This window comes from Martes martes (genome assembly GCF_963455335.1).
Source record: "Martes martes genome assembly, chromosome: Y".
Taxonomy (NCBI): domain Eukaryota; kingdom Metazoa; phylum Chordata; class Mammalia; order Carnivora; family Mustelidae; genus Martes; species Martes martes.
Window position 1 is genome coordinate 2,928,441 of NC_137907.1, and position 21,783 is coordinate 2,950,223.

Sequence of the window (21,783 nt, forward strand, 5' to 3'; positions counted from 1 at the left end):
TGAAATGGACTCTCCTGAAGATGGGTCATAATATGGGATTGTGTCCATGGAGACGTTGGAATGGAACGGTGGCTCTGGGGCCCTAAAGGATTCTCCTGGTCGGAGGGTTGGACACAGCTCCAAAAGAGCACGTTTCCCACGTGGCGATGAGCGGTGTTCGGAGGAGAGTCTCAGGAAAGCCCCTTCTGCTTGTATTGTACCACAGGCCCCGAGGATAGATGCCTGGAAACAAAAGCAAGGTTCCTGTTCGGTCCTAGGGGCCTGGCTTCTGTGTCCTGGGACATCCGTCTGCATGTCTGAGGGGAGGTCATCGCTCAGCTTGTGTCAGATCGTCCCTGCTTGTCCAGGGCGGCCTCCACTCTTGGGATGGCCTCGGGGACCTTGGAGCTTTCCCCTGATCGGTAGGGTTGCGGGCCATGGCACGGGCACCGTTTCCATGGCGGGGGCGGACCCAGTCGTGTGGTGTGGCTGCAGGGGCCTCAGCCCTGGGGCCAGGGCTGTGGGGACAGAACCTGAAAACACAAACTCCTCTTGGGTTAGCGGCTGAGGGGATGGAAGACTCAATCTGCAGACCATGAAGGGAGCTCCTCGGGATAGGAAGGAAGGGTGAGTGTGAGACGGTGGGTCAGGCTTGTTTCTCTGGATGTGGGGTCAAGCAGGACCGTGGGAATGGACGGCTGGCCTCAAGGGCCAAGGAGGAGTTCTCCTCGCTGGGGATTTGACCAGGATCCCCAGACTTGCTTGTCATTCTGTGCGATGGGAGGAGTCCTGTTTTCTGCCTCTGGTGTCTGTCCGAAAGATGGATCCCGCAGGGGAGTCCTGGGTACCGGGGAATGGACAACCCTCCCCTGGTTAGCTTTGGAGACCGAGGGGTCTGGCCATTGCTCTATGTGGCCTCTTGATCCATCCAGGGAGAAGCCTCACTTGAGCACGTGGCTCACACCGAGTGTCCCAATGCCTGTTTGTGCCTCAGGCGGCCCTCTCCACCCTGAGCCCGGCCTCATGGCCCATGCTGGTTTCTCCTACCGTGAAGTTGGGCAGCATGCCAACAGCAACCTATCCTGCCAGGGGCGAAGAGGAGTTCTATATTCGGCATCAGGTCCAGCCCTGTGCAGTAATTGGAGATGAGGTCCAGGTTCGGAAGCCTGACCAACCAGGTGGGGAAGAGATGATGGCCCAAGGCCAGGGTGGGTCCAAGCTGCTGGCTGTGTGGCCAGCTGTCTGGGGGTTGGTGTGCCTGGCTGAGGTCAGCTGTGTCGAGAGACCATGTCGAGAGACCAGGGCAGCCCAAAAACCTGGGGTGCTGTCCGGTGGCATAAAGGTTGATCCTTAGTTGGGGTCTCTGGGCAGAGCCAGAGGCAACCTTTTTCTCCGGGTGGGCAGGCCGAGTGCTGCGCTGGGGCTGCGGAATCCCAATCGAGAGGGCTTGTGGGCCAGGCGTGTGAGGACACAAGTGGAGAACACAAGCTAGGGTCAGGTGATGGGGCGAAGGTCCGGCCACCCACTGGGCAAAGGCTGAATGCAGATCTCTTGCATCAGAAGGCAGGGCGAGGATCCGACATTGGCTCAGCTTGGAGTTTGTGTCCACGATGGCCCCTTCAGGCAGGCGGACGGTGCTCATGAGACCATGGAGGACTTCCCACGCTGGGTGTTGGGAGACGCTCAAACCGCAAGGGTCCCTTCTGCGTGCCGATCGTGTCCTGTTGCATGGCTCCAACAGGACCCAGAGGGAAAAACTCGAGAACAGGCTTTGAAGGATGGGTGCCTGGGCAACCCAGCACGCATTCCCACTCACTCCTAGCATCCAGCTACTTTCCATCTGCAGGCTCTGGCGGAGCTACCCAGGGGGCTGCGTTGAAATGGACTCTCCTGAGGATGGGTCCTAATGGGGTTCTGTGTGCATGGACACCTTGGAATGAGGCGGGGGATCTGGGGCCCTGACATGTCGTCCCAAATGGAGGGTTTTCACAGCTCCAACTAGCACGTTTGCCATGGGCAGACGAGTGGTGTTCCAATTGGTGCCTCAGGCCACGCCCAGAGCCCGGTTTGGGAAACAGGGCCCTGAGGAGAGACGCCTGGAGACCGAAGCGAGGATTCCGAGGAGGGTCTAGCGTCCTGTGTGCGTCGATCTTCTCTTTGTGGGGCATCCGTCTGCTTTTCGGAGTGGAGGTCGTTGCTCACCTTTGGAGAGATGGCCCCTGCTTGTGCAGGGCGGTCTCCACGCCAGGGAGGGTCGCTGGGCCATGGGAAGTTCTCCTCATCTGTAGGGTTGGGGGCCATGGACCGGGCAGAGTTCCCTTGGAGAGGGCAGGCCCTGGAGTGCGGGGTGGTCCCAGGGGCCCCCGTCTGGAGCGTGTGTGGGCCAGGGCTGTGGGGAAAGAAGTCTGAAATCACGTCCTCGGCTTAGGTGGGTGCCTTGGTTCTGGCAGGTGGCATCTGCATTCCGTGAGGGGAGCTCGTCAGGAGAGGCAGGAAGGGGGGAGGTGAGGCAGGTGCTCAGGCTTGTGTCTCTGCATTTGGTGTCATGGATGGCCCTTGCCTGGAGGGGTGGTCTCTGGCGGCATGGAGCAGTCTCTCCCGATGGGGATTGGGCCAGGCTTCCAGGTGTTTTGTGTCGTTCTTGAGATGGGAGGAGTCCTGTTCTCTGCCCCAGGGGTCCCTCCAGAAGAGGGATCCCAGAGCAGAGCCCTGGGTACAGGTGACCTCTGGTGAGGATGGGTTGCCTCAGGGCGTGGCCAGCCCCACAGGCGGGCTCAGGGTCCAGCCCCTGAGAAGCCTGCCTTGAGCTCAGGTCTCACCCTGAGGGTCCCAATGCGTGTTTGTGCCTCACGTGGCCCTCAAGCATGGGCATGGCCTAATGGCCCATGCTGGTTTCCCCCAGCCTGAAGATTGGCCCCCATGCCAACAGCAGGGTTTCCAGCCAAGGGCCGGGAGGTGTTCTGATTTCTGCCCCTGGGCGACCACCACTGTGTAGTGATTGCAGACAAGGTTGTGGTTCTGAGGCCTGAAAAAACAGGTTGGGCCTCGATGGGGGCGTAAGGCCGTGGTGGGTCCCATATGCTGCATTTGGGGCCAGCAGTCTGGGTGTGTCAGGCATCCCAGCCCAGGCTCTGTCAGAGAGAGCATTAGTGCCCAGGGCTGCCTAGATAAATGGGGAGGGGTCTAGTGAAGTGCAGCTTGTGCCTCATTGGGGTCTCTGGCAGCGCCAGAGGGCAGCGTTTTTCTGCTGGTGGGCAGGCAGAGTGCTGCCTTATGGCTCCGGTGTTCCCAGTCTGGGGGGCTTGTGGGCCAGGAGTGGGACGACGGAAATCTGAGAAGCAAAGTTCGGGGTCAGGTTTCAGGGCCAGGGCAATGGAGGCCCATTCTGCAGAGGTTGAAAGGAGATGTCCTGCGTCTGAAGTCAGGGCGAGGATCCGACGCTGGCTCAGGTTGGAGTTTGAGTCCATGTTGGGCCTTGGATGAAGAGGAGTGCCTCCTATGGCCATGGAGGTTTGCCACGCTGGCAGTTGGGACTGCCAGGATTCCTTCTTCCGGGCCTTCGTTTCCTTTGGAATGGCTCCACCACGCCCCATACGGAAAGACTGAGAGCCCGGTTCTAAGGATGGATGCCGGGGCCACCCACCTGACATTCCCGTTGTCTTCTGGGACAAGGCAGGTTCAGTCTGCTGGCTCTGGAGGAGCTCCCAGGGGGGTCGGAGCTGAAATGGACTCTCCTGAAGATGGGTCCTAATGTGGGATTGTGTCCATGGAGACGTTGGAATGGAACGGTGGCTCTGGGGCCCTAAAGGATTCTCCTGGTCGGAGGGTTGGACACAGCTCCAAAAGAGCACGTTTCCCACGTGGAGATGAGCGGTGTTCGGAGGAGAGTCTCAGGAAAGCCCCTTCTGCTTGTATTGGACCACAGGCCCCGAGGATAGATGCCTGGAAACAAAAGCAAGGTTCCTGTTCGGTCCTAGGGGCCTGGCTTCTGTGTCCTGGGACATCCGTCTGCATGTCTGAGGGGAGGTCATCGCTCAGCTTGTGTCAGATCGTCCCTGCTTGTCCAGGGCGGCCTCCACTCTTGGGATGGCCTCGGGGACCTTGGAGCTTTCCCCTGATCGGTAGGGTTGCGGGCCATGGCACGGGCACCGTTTCCATGGTGGGGGCGGACCCAGTCGTGTGGTGTGGCTGCAGGGGCCTCAGCCCTGGGGCCAGGGCTGTGGGGACAGAACCTGAAAACACAAACTCCTCTTGGGTTAGCGGCTGAGGGGATGGAAGACTCAATCTGCAGACCATGAAGGGAGCTCCTCGGGATAGGAAGGAAGGGTGAGTGTGAGACGGTGGGTCAGGCTTGTTTCTCTGGATGTGGGGTCAAGCAGGACCGTGGGAATGGACGGCTGGCCTCAAGGGCCAAGGAGGAGTTCTCCTCGCTGGGGATTTGACCAGGATCCCCAGACTTGCTTGTCATTCTGTGCGATGGGAGGAGTCCTGTTTTCTGCCTCTGGTGTCTGTCCGAAAGATGGATCCCGCAGGGGAGTCCTGGGTACCGGGGAATGGACAACCCTCCCCTGGTTAGCTTTGGAGACCGAGGGGTCTGGCCATTGCTCTATGTGGCCTCTTGATCCATCCAGGGAGAAGCCTCACTTGAGCACGCGGCTCACACCGAGTGTCCCAATGCCTGTTTGTGCCTCAGGCGGCCCTCTCCACCCTGAGCCCGGCCTCATGGCCCATGCTGGTTTCTCCTACCGTGAAGTTGGGCAGCATGCCAACAGCAACCTATCCTGCCAGGGGCGAAGAGGAGTTCTATATTCGGCATCAGGTCCAGCCCTGTGCAGTAATTGGAGATGAGGTCCAGGTTCGGAAGCCTGACCAACCAGGTGGGGAAGAGATGATGGCCCAAGGCCAGGGTGGGTCCAAGCTGCTGGCTGTGTGGCCAGCTGTCTGGGGGTTGGTGTGCCTGGCTGAGGTCAGCTGTGTCGAGAGACCATGTCGAGAGACCAGGGCAGCCCAAAAACCTGGGGTGCTGTCCGGTGGCATAAAGGTTGATCCTTAGTTGGGGTCTCTGGGCAGAGCCAGAGGCAACCTTTTTCTCCGGGTGGGCAGGCCGAGTGCTGCGCTGGGGCTGCGGAATCCCAATCGAGAGGGCTTGTGGGCCAGGCGTGTGAGGACACAAGTGGAGAACACAAGCTAGGGTCAGGTGATGGGGCGAAGGTCCGGCCACCCACTGGGCAAAGGCTGAATGCAGATCTCTTGCATCAGAAGGCAGGGCGAGGATCCGACATTGGCTCAGCTTGGAGTTTGTGTCCACGATGGCCCCTTCAGGCAGGCGGACGGTGCTCATGAGACCATGGAGGACTTCCCACGCTGGGTGTTGGGAGACGCTCAAACCGCAAGGGTCCCTTCTGCGTGCCGATCGTGTCCTGTTGCATGGCTCCAACAGGACCCAGAGGGAAAAACTCGAGAACAGGCTTTGAAGGATGGGTGCCTGGGCAACCCAGCACGCATTCCCACTCACTCCTAGCATCCAGCTACTTTCCATCTGCAGGCTCTGGCGGAGCTACCCAGGGGGCTGCGTTGAAATGGACTCTCCTGAGGATGGGTCCTAATGGGGTTCTGTGTGCATGGACACCTTGGAATGAGGCGGGGGATCTGGGGCCCTGACATGTCGTCCCAAATGGAGGGTTTTCACAGCTCCAACTAGCACGTTTGCCATGGGCAGACGAGTGGTGTTCCAATTGGTGCCTCAGGCCACGCCCAGAGCCCGGTTTGGGAAACAGGGCCCTGAGGAGAGACGCCTGGAGACCGAAGCGAGGATTCCGAGGAGGGTCTAGCGTCCTGTGTGCGTCGATCTTCTCTTTGTGGGGCATCCGTCTGCTTTTCGGAGTGGAGGTCGTTGCTCACCTTTGGAGAGATGGCCCCTGCTTGTGCAGGGCGGTCTCCACGCCAGGGAGGGTCGCTGGGCCATGGGAAGTTCTCCTCATCTGTAGGGTTGGGGGCCATGGACCGGGCAGAGTTCCCTTGGAGAGGGCAGGCCCTGGAGTGCGGGGTGGTCCCAGGGGCCCCCGTCTGGAGCGTGTGTGGGCCAGGGCTGTGGGGAAAGAAGTCTGAAATCACGTCCTCGGCTTAGGTGGGTGCCTTGGTTCTGGCAGGTGGCATCTGCATTCCGTGAGGGGAGCTCGTCAGGAGAGGCAGGAAGGGGGGAGGTGAGGCAGGTGCTCAGGCTTGTGTCTCTGCATTTGGTGTCATGGATGGCCCTTGCCTGGAGGGGTGGTCTCTGGCGGCATGGAGCAGTCTCTCCCGATGGGGATTGGGCCAGGCTTCCAGGTGTTTTGTGTCGTTCTTGAGATGGGAGGAGTCCTGTTCTCTGCCCCAGGGGTCCCTCCAGAAGAGGGATCCCAGAGCAGAGCCCTGGGTACAGGTGACCTCTGGTGAGGATGGGTTGCCTCAGGGCGTGGCCAGCCCCACAGGCGGGCTCAGGGTCCAGCCCCTGAGAAGCCTGCCTTGAGCTCAGGTCTCACCCTGAGGGTCCCAATGCGTGTTTGTGCCTCACGTGGCCCTCAAGCATGGGCATGGCCTAATGGCCCATGCTGGTTTCCCCCAGCCTGAAGATTGGCCCCCATGCCAACAGCAGGGTTTCCAGCCAAGGGCCGGGAGGTGTTCTGATTTCTGCCCCTGGGCGACCACCACTGTGTAGTGATTGCAGACAAGGTTGTGGTTCTGAGGCCTGAAAAAACAGGTTGGGCCTCGATGGGGGCGTAAGGCCGTGGTGGGTCCCATATGCTGCATTTGGGGCCAGCAGTCTGGGTGTGTCAGGCATCCCAGCCCAGGCTCTGTCAGAGAGAGCATTAGTGCCCAGGGCTGCCTAGATAAATGGGGAGGGGTCTAGTGAAGTGCAGCTTGTGCCTCATTGGGGTCTCTGGCAGCGCCAGAGGGCAGCGTTTTTCTGCTGGTGGGCAGGCAGAGTGCTGCCTTATGGCTCCGGTGTTCCCAGTCTGGGGGGCTTGTGGGCCAGGAGTGGGACGACGGAAATCTGAGAAGCAAAGTTCGGGGTCAGGTTTCAGGGCCAGGGCAATGGAGGCCCATTCTGCAGAGGTTGAAAGGAGATGTCCTGCGTCTGAAGTCAGGGCGAGGATCCGACGCTGGCTCAGGTTGGAGTTTGAGTCCATGTTGGGCCTTGGATGAAGAGGAGTGCCTCCTATGGCCATGGAGGTTTGCCACGCTGGCAGTTGGGACTGCCAGGATTCCTTCTTCCGGGCCTTCGTTTCCTTTGGAATGGCTCCACCACGCCCCATACGGAAAGACTGAGAGCCCGGTTCTAAGGATGGATGCCGGGGCCACCCACCTGACATTCCCGTTGTCTTCTGGGACAAGGCAGGTTCAGTCTGCTGGCTCTGGAGGAGCTCCCAGGGGGGTCGGAGCTGAAATGGACTCTCCTGAAGATGGGTCCTAATGTGGGATTGTGTCCATGGAGACGTTGGAATGGAACGGTGGCTCTGGGGCCCTAAAGGATTCTCCTGGTCGGAGGGTTGGACACAGCTCCAAAAGAGCACGTTTCCCACGTGGAGATGAGCGGTGTTCGGAGGAGAGTCTCAGGAAAGCCCCTTCTGCTTGTATTGGACCACAGGCCCCGAGGATAGATGCCTGGAAACAAAAGCAAGGTTCCTGTTCGGTCCTAGGGGCCTGGCTTCTGTGTCCTGGGACATCCGTCTGCATGTCTGAGGGGAGGTCATCGCTCAGCTTGTGTCAGATCGTCCCTGCTTGTCCAGGGCGGCCTCCACTCTTGGGATGGCCTCGGGGACCTTGGAGCTTTCCCCTGATCGGTAGGGTTGCGGGCCATGGCACGGGCACCGTTTCCATGGTGGGGGCGGACCCAGTCGTGTGGTGTGGCTGCAGGGGCCTCAGCCCTGGGGCCAGGGCTGTGGGGACAGAACCTGAAAACACAAACTCCTCTTGGGTTAGCGGCTGAGGGGATGGAAGACTCAATCTGCAGACCATGAAGGGAGCTCCTCGGGATAGGAAGGAAGGGTGAGTGTGAGACGGTGGGTCAGGCTTGTTTCTCTGGATGTGGGGTCAAGCAGGACCGTGGGAATGGACGGCTGGCCTCAAGGGCCAAGGAGGAGTTCTCCTCGCTGGGGATTTGACCAGGATCCCCAGACTTGCTTGTCATTCTGTGCGATGGGAGGAGTCCTGTTTTCTGCCTCTGGTGTCTGTCCGAAAGATGGATCCCGCAGGGGAGTCCTGGGTACCGGGGAATGGACAACCCTCCCCTGGTTAGCTTTGGAGACCGAGGGGTCTGGCCATTGCTCTATGTGGCCTCTTGATCCATCCAGGGAGAAGCCTCACTTGAGCACGCGGCTCACACCGAGTGTCCCAATGCCTGTTTGTGCCTCAGGCGGCCCTCTCCACCCTGAGCCCGGCCTCATGGCCCATGCTGGTTTCTCCTACCGTGAAGTTGGGCAGCATGCCAACAGCAACCTATCCTGCCAGGGGCGAAGAGGAGTTCTATATTCGGCATCAGGTCCAGCCCTGTGCAGTAATTGGAGATGAGGTCCAGGTTCGGAAGCCTGACCAACCAGGTGGGGAAGAGATGATGGCCCAAGGCCAGGGTGGGTCCAAGCTGCTGGCTGTGTGGCCAGCTGTCTGGGGGTTGGTGTGCCTGGCTGAGGTCAGCTGTGTCGAGAGACCATGTCGAGAGACCAGGGCAGCCCAAAAACCTGGGGTGCTGTCCGGTGGCATAAAGGTTGATCCTTAGTTGGGGTCTCTGGGCAGAGCCAGAGGCAACCTTTTTCTCCGGGTGGGCAGGCCGAGTGCTGCGCTGGGGCTGCGGAATCCCAATCGAGAGGGCTTGTGGGCCAGGCGTGTGAGGACACAAGTGGAGAACACAAGCTAGGGTCAGGTGATGGGGCGAAGGTCCGGCCACCCACTGGGCAAAGGCTGAATGCAGATCTCTTGCATCAGAAGGCAGGGCGAGGATCCGACATTGGCTCAGCTTGGAGTTTGTGTCCACGATGGCCCCTTCAGGCAGGCGGACGGTGCTCATGAGACCATGGAGGACTTCCCACGCTGGGTGTTGGGAGACGCTCAAACCGCAAGGGTCCCTTCTGCGTGCCGATCGTGTCCTGTTGCATGGCTCCAACAGGACCCAGAGGGAAAAACTCGAGAACAGGCTTTGAAGGATGGGTGCCTGGGCAACCCAGCACGCATTCCCACTCACTCCTAGCATCCAGCTACTTTCCATCTGCAGGCTCTGGCGGAGCTACCCAGGGGGCTGCGTTGAAATGGACTCTCCTGAGGATGGGTCCTAATGGGGTTCTGTGTGCATGGACACCTTGGAATGAGGCGGGGGATCTGGGGCCCTGACATGTCGTCCCAAATGGAGGGTTTTCACAGCTCCAACTAGCACGTTTGCCATGGGCAGACGAGTGGTGTTCCAATTGGTGCCTCAGGCCACGCCCAGAGCCCGGTTTGGGAAACAGGGCCCTGAGGAGAGACGCCTGGAGACCGAAGCGAGGATTCCGAGGAGGGTCTAGCGTCCTGTGTGCGTCGATCTTCTCTTTGTGGGGCATCCGTCTGCTTTTCGGAGTGGAGGTCGTTGCTCACCTTTGGAGAGATGGCCCCTGCTTGTGCAGGGCGGTCTCCACGCCAGGGAGGGTCGCTGGGCCATGGGAAGTTCTCCTCATCTGTAGGGTTGGGGGCCATGGACCGGGCAGAGTTCCCTTGGAGAGGGCAGGCCCTGGAGTGCGGGGTGGTTCCAGGGGCCCCCGTCTGGAGCGTGTGTGGGCCAGGGCTGTGGGGAAAGAAGTCTGAAATCACGTCCTCGGCTTAGGTGGGTGCCTTGGTTCTGGCAGGTGGCATCTGCATTCCGTGAGGGGAGCTCGTCAGGAGAGGCAGGAAGGGGGGAGGTGAGGCAGGTGCTCAGGCTTGTGTCTCTGCATTTGGTGTCATGGATGGCCCTTGCCTGGAGGGGTGGTCTCTGGCGGCATGGAGCAGTCTCTCCCGATGGGGATTGGGCCAGGCTTCCAGGTGTTTTGTGTCGTTCTTGAGATGGGAGGAGTCCTGTTCTCTGCCCCAGGGGTCCCTCCAGAAGAGGGATCCCAGAGCAGAGCCCTGGGGACAGGTGACCTCTGGTGAGGATGGGTTGCCTCAGGGCGTGGCCAGCCCCACAGGCGGGCTCAGGGTCCAGCCCCTGAGAAGCCTGCCTTGAGCTCAGGGCTCACCCTGAGGGTCCCAATGCGTGTTTGTGCCTCACGTGGCCCTCAAGCATGGGCATGGCCTAATGGCCCATGCTGGTTTCCCCCAGCCTGAAGATTGGCCCCCATGCCAACAGCAGGGTTTCCAGCCAAGGGCCGGGAGGTGTTCTGATTTCTGCCCCTGGGCGACCACCACTGTGTAGTGATTGCAGACAAGGTTGTGGTTCTGAGGCCTGAAAAAACAGGTTGGGCCTCGATGGGGGCGTAAGGCCGTGGTGGGTCCCATATGCTGCATTTGGGGCCAGCAGTCTGGGTGTGTCAGGCATCCCAGCCCAGGCTCTGTCAGAGAGAGCATTAGTGCCCAGGGCTGCCTAGATAAATGGGGAGGGGTCTAGTGAAGTGCAGCTTGTGCCTCATTGGGGTCTCTGGCAGCGCCAGAGGGCAGCGTTTTTCTGCTGGTGGGCAGGCAGAGTGCTGCCTTATGGCTCCGGTGTTCCCAGTCTGGGGGGCTTGTGGGCCAGGAGTGGGACGACGGAAATCTGAGAAGCAAAGTTCGGGGTCAGGTTTCAGGGCCAGGGCAATGGAGGCCCATTCTGCAGAGGTTGAAAGGAGATGTCCTGCGTCTGAAGTCAGGGCGAGGATCCGACGCTGGCTCAGGTTGGAGTTTGAGTCCATGTTGGGCCTTGGATGAAGAGGAGTGCCTCCTATGGCCATGGAGGTTTGCCACGCTGGCAGTTGGGACTGCCAGGATTCCTTCTTCCGGGCCTTCGTTTCCTTTGGAATGGCTCCACCACGCCCCATACGGAAAGACTGAGAGCCCGGTTCTAAGGATGGATGCCGGGGCCACCCACCTGACATTCCCGTTGTCTTCTGGGACAAGGCAGGTTCAGTCTGCTGGCTCTGGAGGAGCTCCCAGGGGGGTCGGAGCTGAAATGGACTCTCCTGAAGATGGGTCCTAATGTGGGATTGTGTCCATGGAGACGTTGGAATGGAACGGTGGCTCTGGGGCCCTAAAGGATTCTCCTGGTCGGAGGGTTGGACACAGCTCCAAAAGAGCACGTTTCCCACGTGGAGATGAGCGGTGTTCGGAGGAGAGTCTCAGGAAAGCCCCTTCTGCTTGTATTGGACCACAGGCCCCGAGGATAGATGCCTGGAAACAAAAGCAAGGTTCCTGTTCGGTCCTAGGGGCCTGGCTTCTGTGTCCTGGGACATCCGTCTGCATGTCTGAGGGGAGGTCATCGCTCAGCTTGTGTCAGATCGTCCCTGCTTGTCCAGGGCGGCCTCCACTCTTGGGATGGCCTCGGGGACCTTGGAGCTTTCCCCTGATCGGTAGGGTTGCGGGCCATGGCACGGGCACCGTTTCCATGGTGGGGGCGGACCCAGTCGTGTGGTGTGGCTGCAGGGGCCTCAGCCCTGGGGCCAGGGCTGTGGGGACAGAACCTGAAAACACAAACTCCTCTTGGGTTAGCGGCTGAGGGGATGGAAGACTCAATCTGCAGACCATGAAGGGAGCTCCTCGGGATAGGAAGGAAGGGTGAGTGTGAGACGGTGGGTCAGGCTTGTTTCTCTGGATGTGGGGTCAAGCAGGACCGTGGGAATGGACGGCTGGCCTCAAGGGCCAAGGAGGAGTTCTCCTCGCTGGGGATTTGACCAGGATCCCCAGACTTGCTTGTCATTCTGTGCGATGGGAGGAGTCCTGTTTTCTGCCTCTGGTGTCTGTCCGAAAGATGGATCCCGCAGGGGAGTCCTGGGTACCGGGGAATGGACAACCCTCCCCTGGTTAGCTTTGGAGACCGAGGGGTCTGGCCATTGCTCTATGTGGCCTCTTGATCCATCCAGGGAGAAGCCTCACTTGAGCACGCGGCTCACACCGAGTGTCCCAATGCCTGTTTGTGCCTCAGGCGGCCCTCTCCACCCTGAGCCCGGCCTCATGGCCCATGCTGGTTTCTCCTACCGTGAAGTTGGGCAGCATGCCAACAGCAACCTATCCTGCCAGGGGCGAAGAGGAGTTCTATATTCGGCATCAGGTCCAGCCCTGTGCAGTAATTGGAGATGAGGTCCAGGTTCGGAAGCCTGACCAACCAGGTGGGGAAGAGATGATGGCCCAAGGCCAGGGTGGGTCCAAGCTGCTGGCTGTGTGGCCAGCTGTCTGGGGGTTGGTGTGCCTGGCTGAGGTCAGCTGTGTCGAGAGACCATGTCGAGAGACCAGGGCAGCCCAAAAACCTGGGGTGCTGTCCGGTGGCATAAAGGTTGATCCTTAGTTGGGGTCTCTGGGCAGAGCCAGAGGCAACCTTTTTCTCCGGGTGGGCAGGCCGAGTGCTGCGCTGGGGCTGCGGAATCCCAATCGAGAGGGCTTGTGGGCCAGGCGTGTGAGGACACAAGTGGAGAACACAAGCTAGGGTCAGGTGATGGGGCGAAGGTCCGGCCACCCACTGGGCAAAGGCTGAATGCAGATCTCTTGCATCAGAAGGCAGGGCGAGGATCCGACATTGGCTCAGCTTGGAGTTTGTGTCCACGATGGCCCCTTCAGGCAGGCGGACGGTGCTCATGAGACCATGGAGGACTTCCCACGCTGGGTGTTGGGAGACGCTCAAACCGCAAGGGTCCCTTCTGCGTGCCGATCGTGTCCTGTTGCATGGCTCCAACAGGACCCAGAGGGAAAAACTCGAGAACAGGCTTTGAAGGATGGGTGCCTGGGCAACCCAGCACGCATTCCCACTCACTCCTAGCATCCAGCTACTTTCCATCTGCAGGCTCTGGCGGAGCTACCCAGGGGGCTGCGTTGAAATGGACTCTCCTGAGGATGGGTCCTAATGGGGTTCTGTGTGCATGGACACCTTGGAATGAGGCGGGGGATCTGGGGCCCTGACATGTCGTCCCAAATGGAGGGTTTTCACAGCTCCAACTAGCACGTTTGCCATGGGCAGACGAGTGGTGTTCCAATTGGTGCCTCAGGCCACGCCCAGAGCCCGGTTTGGGAAACAGGGCCCTGAGGAGAGACGCCTGGAGACCGAAGCGAGGATTCCGAGGAGGGTCTAGCGTCCTGTGTGCGTCGATCTTCTCTTTGTGGGGCATCCGTCTGCTTTTCGGAGTGGAGGTCGTTGCTCACCTTTGGAGAGATGGCCCCTGCTTGTGCAGGGCGGTCTCCACGCCAGGGAGGGTCGCTGGGCCATGGGAAGTTCTCCTCATCTGTAGGGTTGGGGGCCATGGACCGGGCAGAGTTCCCTTGGAGAGGGCAGGCCCTGGAGTGCGGGGTGGTCCCAGGGGCCCCCGTCTGGAGCGTGTGTGGGCCAGGGCTGTGGGGAAAGAAGTCTGAAATCACGTCCTCGGCTTAGGTGGGTGCCTTGGTTCTGGCAGGTGGCATCTGCATTCCGTGAGGGGAGCTCGTCAGGAGAGGCAGGAAGGGGGGAGGTGAGGCAGGTGCTCAGGCTTGTGTCTCTGCATTTGGTGTCATGGATGGCCCTTGCCTGGAGGGGTGGTCTCTGGCGGCATGGAGCAGTCTCTCCCGATGGGGATTGGGCCAGGCTTCCAGGTGTTTTGTGTCGTTCTTGAGATGGGAGGAGTCCTGTTCTCTGCCCCAGGGGTCCCTCCAGAAGAGGGATCCCAGAGCAGAGCCCTGGGGACAGGTGACCTCTGGTGAGGATGGGTTGCCTCAGGGCGTGGCCAGCCCCACAGGCGGGCTCAGGGTCCAGCCCCTGAGAAGCCTGCCTTGAGCTCAGGTCTCACCCTGAGGGTCCCAATGCGTGTTTGTGCCTCACGTGGCCCTCAAGCATGGGCATGGCCTAATGGCCCATGCTGGTTTCCCCCAGCCTGAAGATTGGCCCCCATGCCAACAGCAGGGTTTCCAGCCAAGGGCCGGGAGGTGTTCTGATTTCTGCCCCTGGGCGACCACCACTGTGTAGTGATTGCAGACAAGGTTGTGGTTCTGAGGCCTGAAAAAACAGGTTGGGCCTCGATGGGGGCGTAAGGCCGTGGTGGGTCCCATATGCTGCATTTGGGGCCAGCAGTCTGGGTGTGTCAGGCATCCCAGCCCAGGCTCTGTCAGAGAGAGCATTAGTGCCCAGGGCTGCCTAGATAAATGGGGAGGGGTCTAGTGAAGTGCAGCTTGTGCCTCATTGGGGTCTCTGGCAGCGCCAGAGGGCAGCGTTTTTCTGCTGGTGGGCAGGCAGAGTGCTGCCTTATGGCTCCGGTGTTCCCAGTCTGGGGGGCTTGTGGGCCAGGAGTGGGACGACGGAAATCTGAGAAGCAAAGTTCGGGGTCAGGTTTCAGGGCCAGGGCAATGGAGGCCCATTCTGCAGAGGTTGAAAGGAGATGTCCTGCGTCTGAAGTCAGGGCGAGGATCCGACGCTGGCTCAGGTTGGAGTTTGAGTCCATGTTGGGCCTTGGATGAAGAGGAGTGCCTCCTATGGCCATGGAGGTTTGCCACGCTGGCAGTTGGGACTGCCAGGATTCCTTCTTCCGGGCCTTCGTTTCCTTTGGAATGGCTCCACCACGCCCCATACGGAAAGACTGAGAGCCCGGTTCTAAGGATGGATGCCGGGGCCACCCACCTGACATTCCCGTTGTCTTCTGGGACAAGGCAGGTTCAGTCTGCTGGCTCTGGAGGAGCTCCCAGGGGGGTCGGAGCTGAAATGGACTCTCCTGAAGATGGGTCCTAATGTGGGATTGTGTCCATGGAGACGTTGGAATGGAACGGTGGCTCTGGGGCCCTAAAGGATTCTCCTGGTCGGAGGGTTGGACACAGCTCCAAAAGAGCACGTTTCCCACGTGGAGATGAGCGGTGTTCGGAGGAGAGTCTCAGGAAAGCCCCTTCTGCTTGTATTGGACCACAGGCCCCGAGGATAGATGCCTGGAAACAAAAGCAAGGTTCCTGTTCGGTCCTAGGGGCCTGGCTTCTGTGTCCTGGGACATCCGTCTGCATGTCTGAGGGGAGGTCATCGCTCAGCTTGTGTCAGATCGTCCCTGCTTGTCCAGGGCGGCCTCCACTCTTGGGATGGCCTCGGGGACCTTGGAGCTTTCCCCTGATCGGTAGGGTTGCGGGCCATGGCACGGGCACCGTTTCCATGGTGGGGGCGGACCCAGTCGTGTGGTGTGGCTGCAGGGGCCTCAGCCCTGGGGCCAGGGCTGTGGGGACAGAACCTGAAAACACAAACTCCTCTTGGGTTAGCGGCTGAGGGGATGGAAGACTCAATCTGCAGACCATGAAGGGAGCTCCTCGGGATAGGAAGGAAGGGTGAGTGTGAGACGGTGGGTCAGGCTTGTTTCTCTGGATGTGGGGTCAAGCAGGACCGTGGGAATGGACGGCTGGCCTCAAGGGCCAAGGAGGAGTTCTCCTCGCTGGGGATTTGACCAGGATCCCCAGACTTGCTTGTCATTCTGTGCGATGGGAGGAGTCCTGTTTTCTGCCTCTGGTGTCTGTCCGAAAGATGGATCCCGCAGGGGAGTCCTGGGTACCGGGGAATGGACAACCCTCCCCTGGTTAGCTTTGGAGACCGAGGGGTCTGGCCATTGCTCTATGTGGCCTCTTGATCCATCCAGGGAGAAGCCTCACTTGAGCACGCGGCTCACACCGAGTGTCCCAATGCCTGTTTGTGCCTCAGGCGGCCCTCTCCACCCTGAGCCCGGCCTCATGGCCCATGCTGGTTTCTCCTACCGTGAAGTTGGGCAGCATGCCAACAGCAACCTATCCTGCCAGGGGCGAAGAGGAGTTCTATATTCGGCATCAGGTCCAGCCCTGTGCAGTAATTGGAGATGAGGTCCAGGTTCGGAAGCCTGACCAACCAGGTGGGGAAGAGATGATGGCCCAAGGCCAGGGTGGGTCCAAGCTGCTGGCTGTGTGGCCAGCTGTCTGGGGGTTGGTGTGCCTGGCTGAGGTCAGCTGTGTCGAGAGACCATGTCGAGAGACCAGGGCAGCCCAAAAACCTGGGGTGCTGTCCGGTGGCATAAAGGTTGATCCTTAGTTGGGGTCTCTGGGCAGAGCCAGAGGCAACCTTTTTCTCCGGGTGGGCAGGCCGAGTGCTGCGCTGGGGCTGCGGAATCCCAATCGAGAGGGCTTGTGGGCCAGGCGTGTGAGGACACAAGTGGAGAACACAAGCTAGGGTCAGGTGATGGGGCGAAGGTCCGGCCACCCACTGGGCAAAGGCTGAATGCAGATCTCTTGCATCAGAAGGCAGGGCGAGGATCCGACATTGGCTCAGCTTGGAGTTTGTGTCCACGATGGCCCCTTCAGGCAGGCGGACGGTGCTCATGAGACCATGGAGGACTTCCCACGCTGGGTGTTGGGAGACGCTCAAACCGCAAGGGTCCCTTCTGCGTGCCGATCGTGTCCTGTTGCATGGCTCCAACAGGACCCAGAGGGAAAAACTCGAGAACAGGCTTTGAAGGATGGGTGCCTGGGCAACCCAGCACGCATTCCCACTCACTCCTAGCATCCAGCTACTTTCCATCTGCAGGCTCTGGCGGAGCTACCCAGGGGGCTGCGTTGAAATGGACTCTCCTGAGGATGGGTCCTAATGGGGTTCTGTGTGCATGGACACCTTGGAATGAGGCGGGGGATCTGGGGCCCTGACATGTCGTCCCAAATGGAGGGTTTTCACAGCTCCAACTAGCACGTTTGCCATGGGCAGACGAGTGGTGTTCCAATTGGTGCCTCAGGCCACGCCCAGAGCCCGGTTTGGGAAACAGGGCCCTGAGGAGAGACGCCTGGAGACCGAAGCGAGGATTCCGAGGAGGGTCTAGCGTCCTGTGTGCGTCGATCTTCTCTTTGTGGGGCATCCGTCTGCTTTTCGGAGTGGAGGTCGTTGCTCACCTTTGGAGAGATGGCCCCTGCTTGTGCAGGGCGGTCTCCACGCCAGGGAGGGTCGCTGGGCCATGGGAAGTTCTCCTCATCTGTAGGGTTGGGGGCCATGGACCGGGCAGAGTTCCCTTGGAGAGGGCAGGCCCTGGAGTGCGGGGTGGTTCCAGGGGCCCCCGTCTGGAGCGTGTGTGGGCCAGGGCTGTGGGGAAAGAAGTCTGAAATCACGTCCTCGGCTTAGGTGGGTGCCTTGGTTCTGGCAGGTGGCATCTGCATTCCGTGAGGGGAGCTCGTCAGGAGAGGCAGGAAGGGGGGAGGTGAGGCAGGTGCTCAGGCTTGTGTCTCTGCATTTGGTGTCATGGATGGCCCTTGCCTGGAGGGGTGGTCTCTGGCGGCATGGAGCAGTCTCTCCCGATGGGGATTGGGCCAGGCTTCCAGGTGTTTTGTGTCGTTCTTGAGATGGGAGGAGTCCTGTTCTCTGCCCCAGGGGTCCCTCCAGAAGAGGGATCCCAGAGCAGAGCCCTGGGGACAGGTGACCTCTGGTGAGGATGGGTTGCCTCAGGGCGTGGCCAGCCCCACAGGCGGGCTCAGGGTCCAGCCCCTGAGAAGCCTGCCTTGAGCTCAGGGCTCACCCTGAGGGTCCCAATGCGTGTTTGTGCCTCACGTGGCCCTCAAGCATGGGCATGGCCTAATGGCCCATGCTGGTTTCCCCCAGCCTGAAGATTGGCCCCCATGCCAACAGCAGGGTTTCCAGCCAAGGGCCGGGAGGTGTTCTGATTTCTGCCCCTGGGCGACCACCACTGTGTAGTGATTGCAGACAAGGTTGTGGTTCTGAGGCCTGAAAAAACAGGTTGGGCCTCGATGGGGGCGTAAGGCCGTGGTGGGTCCCATATGCTGCATTTGGGGCCAGCAGTCTGGGTGTGTCAGGCATCCCAGCCCAGGCTCTGTCAGAGAGAGCATTAGTGCCCAGGGCTGCCTAGATAAATGGGGAGGGGTCTAGTGAAGTGCAGCTTGTGCCTCATTGGGGTCTCTGGCAGCGCCAGAGGGCAGCGTTTTTCTGCTGGTGGGCAGGCAGAGTGCTGCCTTATGGCTCCGGTGTTCCCAGTCTGGGGGGCTTGTGGGCCAGGAGTGGGACGACGGAAATCTGAGAAGCAAAGTTCGGGGTCAGGTTTCAGGGCCAGGGCAATGGAGGCCCATTCTGCAGAGGTTGAAAGGAGATGTCCTGCGTCTGAAGTCAGGGCGAGGATCCGACGCTGGCTCAGGTTGGAGTTTGAGTCCATGTTGGGCCTTGGATGAAGAGGAGTGCCTCCTATGGCCATGGAGGTTTGCCACGCTGGCAGTTGGGACTGCCAGGATTCCTTCTTCCGGGCCTTCGTTTCCTTTGGAATGGCTCCACCACGCCCCATACGGAAAGACTGAGAGCCCGGTTCTAAGGATGGATGCCGGGGCCACCCACCTGACATTCCCGTTGTCTTCTGGGACAAGGCAGGTTCAGTCTGCTGGCTCTGGAGGAGCTCCCAGGGGGGTCGGAGCTGAAATGGACTCTCCTGAAGATGGGTCCTAATGTGGGATTGTGTCCATGGAGACGTTGGAATGGAACGGTGGCTCTGGGGCCCTAAAGGATTCTCCTGGTCGGAGGGTTGGACACAGCTCCAAAAGAGCACGTTTCCCACGTGGAGATGAGCGGTGTTCGGAGGAGAGTCTCAGGAAAGCCCCTTCTGCTTGTATTGGACCACAGGCCCCGAGGATAGATGCCTGGAAACAAAAGCAAGGTTCCTGTTCGGTCCTAGGGGCCTGGCTTCTGTGTCCTGGGACATCCGTCTGCATGTCTGAGGGGAGGTCATCGCTCACCTTGTGTCAGATCGTCCCTGCTTGTCCAGGGCGGCCTCCACTCTTGGGATGGCCTCGGGGACCTTGGAGCTTTCCCCTGATCGGTAGGGTTGCGGGCCATGGCACGGGCACCGTTTCCATGGTGGGGGCGGACCCAGTCGTGTGGTGTGGCTGCAGGGGCCTCAGCCCTGGGGCCAGGGCTGTGGGGACAGAACCTGAAAACACAAACTCCTCTTGGGTTAGCGGCTGAGGGGATGGAAGACTCAATCTGCAGACCATGAAGGGAGCTCCTCGGGATAGGAAGGAAGGGTGAGTGTGAGACGGTGGGTCAGGCTTGTTTCTCTGGATGTGGGGTCAAGCAGGACCGTGGGAATGGACGGCTGGCCTCAAGGGCCAAGGAGGAGTTCTCCTCGCTGGGGATTTGACCAGGATCCCCAGACTTGCTTGTCATTCTGTGCGATGGGAGGAGTCCTGTTTTCTGCCTCTGGTGTCTGTCCGAAAGATGGATCCCGCAGGGGAGTCCTGGGTACCGGGGAATGGACAACCCTCCCCTGGTTAGCTTTGGAGACCGAGGGGTCTGGCCATTGCTCTATGTGGCCTCTTGATCCATCCAGGGAGAAGCCTCACTTGAGCACGCGGCTCACACCGAGTGTCCCAATGCCTGTTTGTGCCTCAGGCGGCCCTCTCCACCCTGAGCCCGGCCTCATGGCCCATGCTGGTTTCTCCTACCGTGAAGTTGGGCAGCATGCCAACAGCAACCTATCCTGCCAGGGGCGAAGAGGAGTTCTATATTCGGCATCAGGTCCAGCCCTGTGCAGTAATTGGAGATGAGGTCCAGGTTCGGAAGCCTGACCAACCAGGTGGGGAAGAGATGATGGCCCAAGGCCAGGGTGGGTCCAAGCTGCTGGCTGTGTGGCCAGCTGTCTGGGGGTTGGTGTGCCTGGCTGAGGTCAGCTGTGTCGAGAGACCATGTCGAGAGACCAGGGCAGCCCAAAAACCTGGGGTGCTGTCCGGTGGCATAAAGGTTGATCCTTAGTTGGGGTCTCTGGGCAGAGCCAGAGGCAACCTTTTTCTCCGGGTGGGCAGGCCGAGTGCTGCGCTGGGGCTGCGGAATCCCAATCGAGAGGGCTTGTGGGCCAGGCGTGTGAGGACACAAGTGGAGAACACAAGCTAGGGTCAGGTGATGGGGCGAAGGTCCGGCCACCCACTGGGCAAAGGCTGAATGCAGATCTCTTGCATCAGAAGGCAGGGCGAGGATCCGACATTGGCTCAGCTTGGAGTTTGTGTCCACGATGGCCCCTTCAGGCAGGCGGACGGTGCTCATGAGACCATGGAGGACTTCCCACGCTGGGTGTTGGGAGACGCTCAAACCGCAAGGGTCCCTTCTGCGTGCCGATCGTGTCCTGTTGCATGGCTCCAACAGGACCCAGAGGGAAAAACTCGAGAACAGGCTTTGAAGGATGGGTGCCTGGGCAACCCAGCACGCATTCCCACTCACTCCTAGCATCCAGCTACTTTCCATCTGCAGGCTCTGGCGGAGCTACCCAGGGGGCTGCGTTGAAATGGACTCTCCTGAGGATGGGTCCTAATGGGGTTCTGTGTGCATGGACACCTTGGAATGAGGCGGGGGATCTGGGGCCCTGACATGTCGTCCCAAATGGAGGGTTTTCACAGCTCCAACTAGCACGTTTGCCATGGGCAGACGAGTGGTGTTCCAATTGGTGCCTCAGGCCACGCCCAGAGCCCGGTTTGGGAAACAGGGCCCTGAGGAGAGACGCCTGGAGACCGAAGCGAGGATTCCGAGGAGGGTCTAGCGTCCTGTGTGCGTCGATCTTCTCTTTGTGGGGCATCCGTCTGCTTTTCGGAGTGGAGGTCGTTGCTCACCTTTGGAGAGATGGCCCCTGCTTGTGCAGGGCGGTCTCCACGCCAGGGAGGGTCGCTGGGCCATGGGAAGTTCTCCTCATCTGTAGGGTTGGGGGCCATGGACCGGGCAGAGTTCCCTTGGAGAGGGCAGGCCCTGGAGTGCGGGGTGGTTCCAGGGGCCCCCGTCTGGAGCGTGTGTGGGCCAGGGCTGTGGGGAAAGAAGTCTGAAATCACGTCCTCGGCTTAGGTGGGTGCCTTGGTTCTGGCAGGTGGCATCTGCATTCCGTGAGGGGAGCTCGTCAGGAGAGGCAGGAAGGGGGGAGGTGAGGCAGGTGCTCAGGCTTGTGTCTCTGCATTTGGTGTCATGGATGGCCCTTGCCTGGAGGGGTGGTCTCTGGCGGCATGGAGCAGTCTCTCCCGATGGGGATTGGGCCAGGCTTCCAGGTGTTTTGTGTCGTTCTTGAGATGGGAGGAGTCCTGTTCTCTGCCCCAGGGGTCCCTCCAGAAGAGGGATCCCAGAGCAGAGCCCTGGGGACAGGTGACCTCTGGTGAGGATGGGTTGCCTCAGGGCGTGGCCAGCCCCACAGGCGGGCTCAGGGTCCAGCCCCTGAGAAGCCTGCCTTGAGCTCAGGGCTCACCCTGAGGGTCCCAATGCGTGTTTGTGCCTCACGTGGCCCTCAAGCATGGGCATGGCCTAATGGCCCATGCTGGTTTCCCCCAGCCTGAAGATTGGCCCCCATGCCAACAGCAGGGTTTCCAGCCAAGGGCCGGGAGGTGTTCTGATTTCTGCCCCTGGGCGACCACCACTGTGTAGTGATTGCAGACAAGGTTGTGGTTCTGAGGCCTGAAAAAACAGGTTGGGCCTCGATGGGGGCGTAAGGCCGTGGTGGGTCCCATATGCTGCATTTGGGGCCAGCAGTCTGGGTGTGTCAGGCATCCCAGCCCAGGCTCTGTCAGAGAGAGCATTAGTGCCCAGGGCTGCCTAGATAAATGGGGAGGGGTCTAGTGAAGTGCAGCTTGTGCCTCATTGGGGTCTCTGGCAGCGCCAGAGGGCAGCGTTTTTCTGCTGGTGGGCAGGCAGAGTGCTGCCTTATGGCTCCGGTGTTCCCAGTCTGGGGGGCTTGTGGG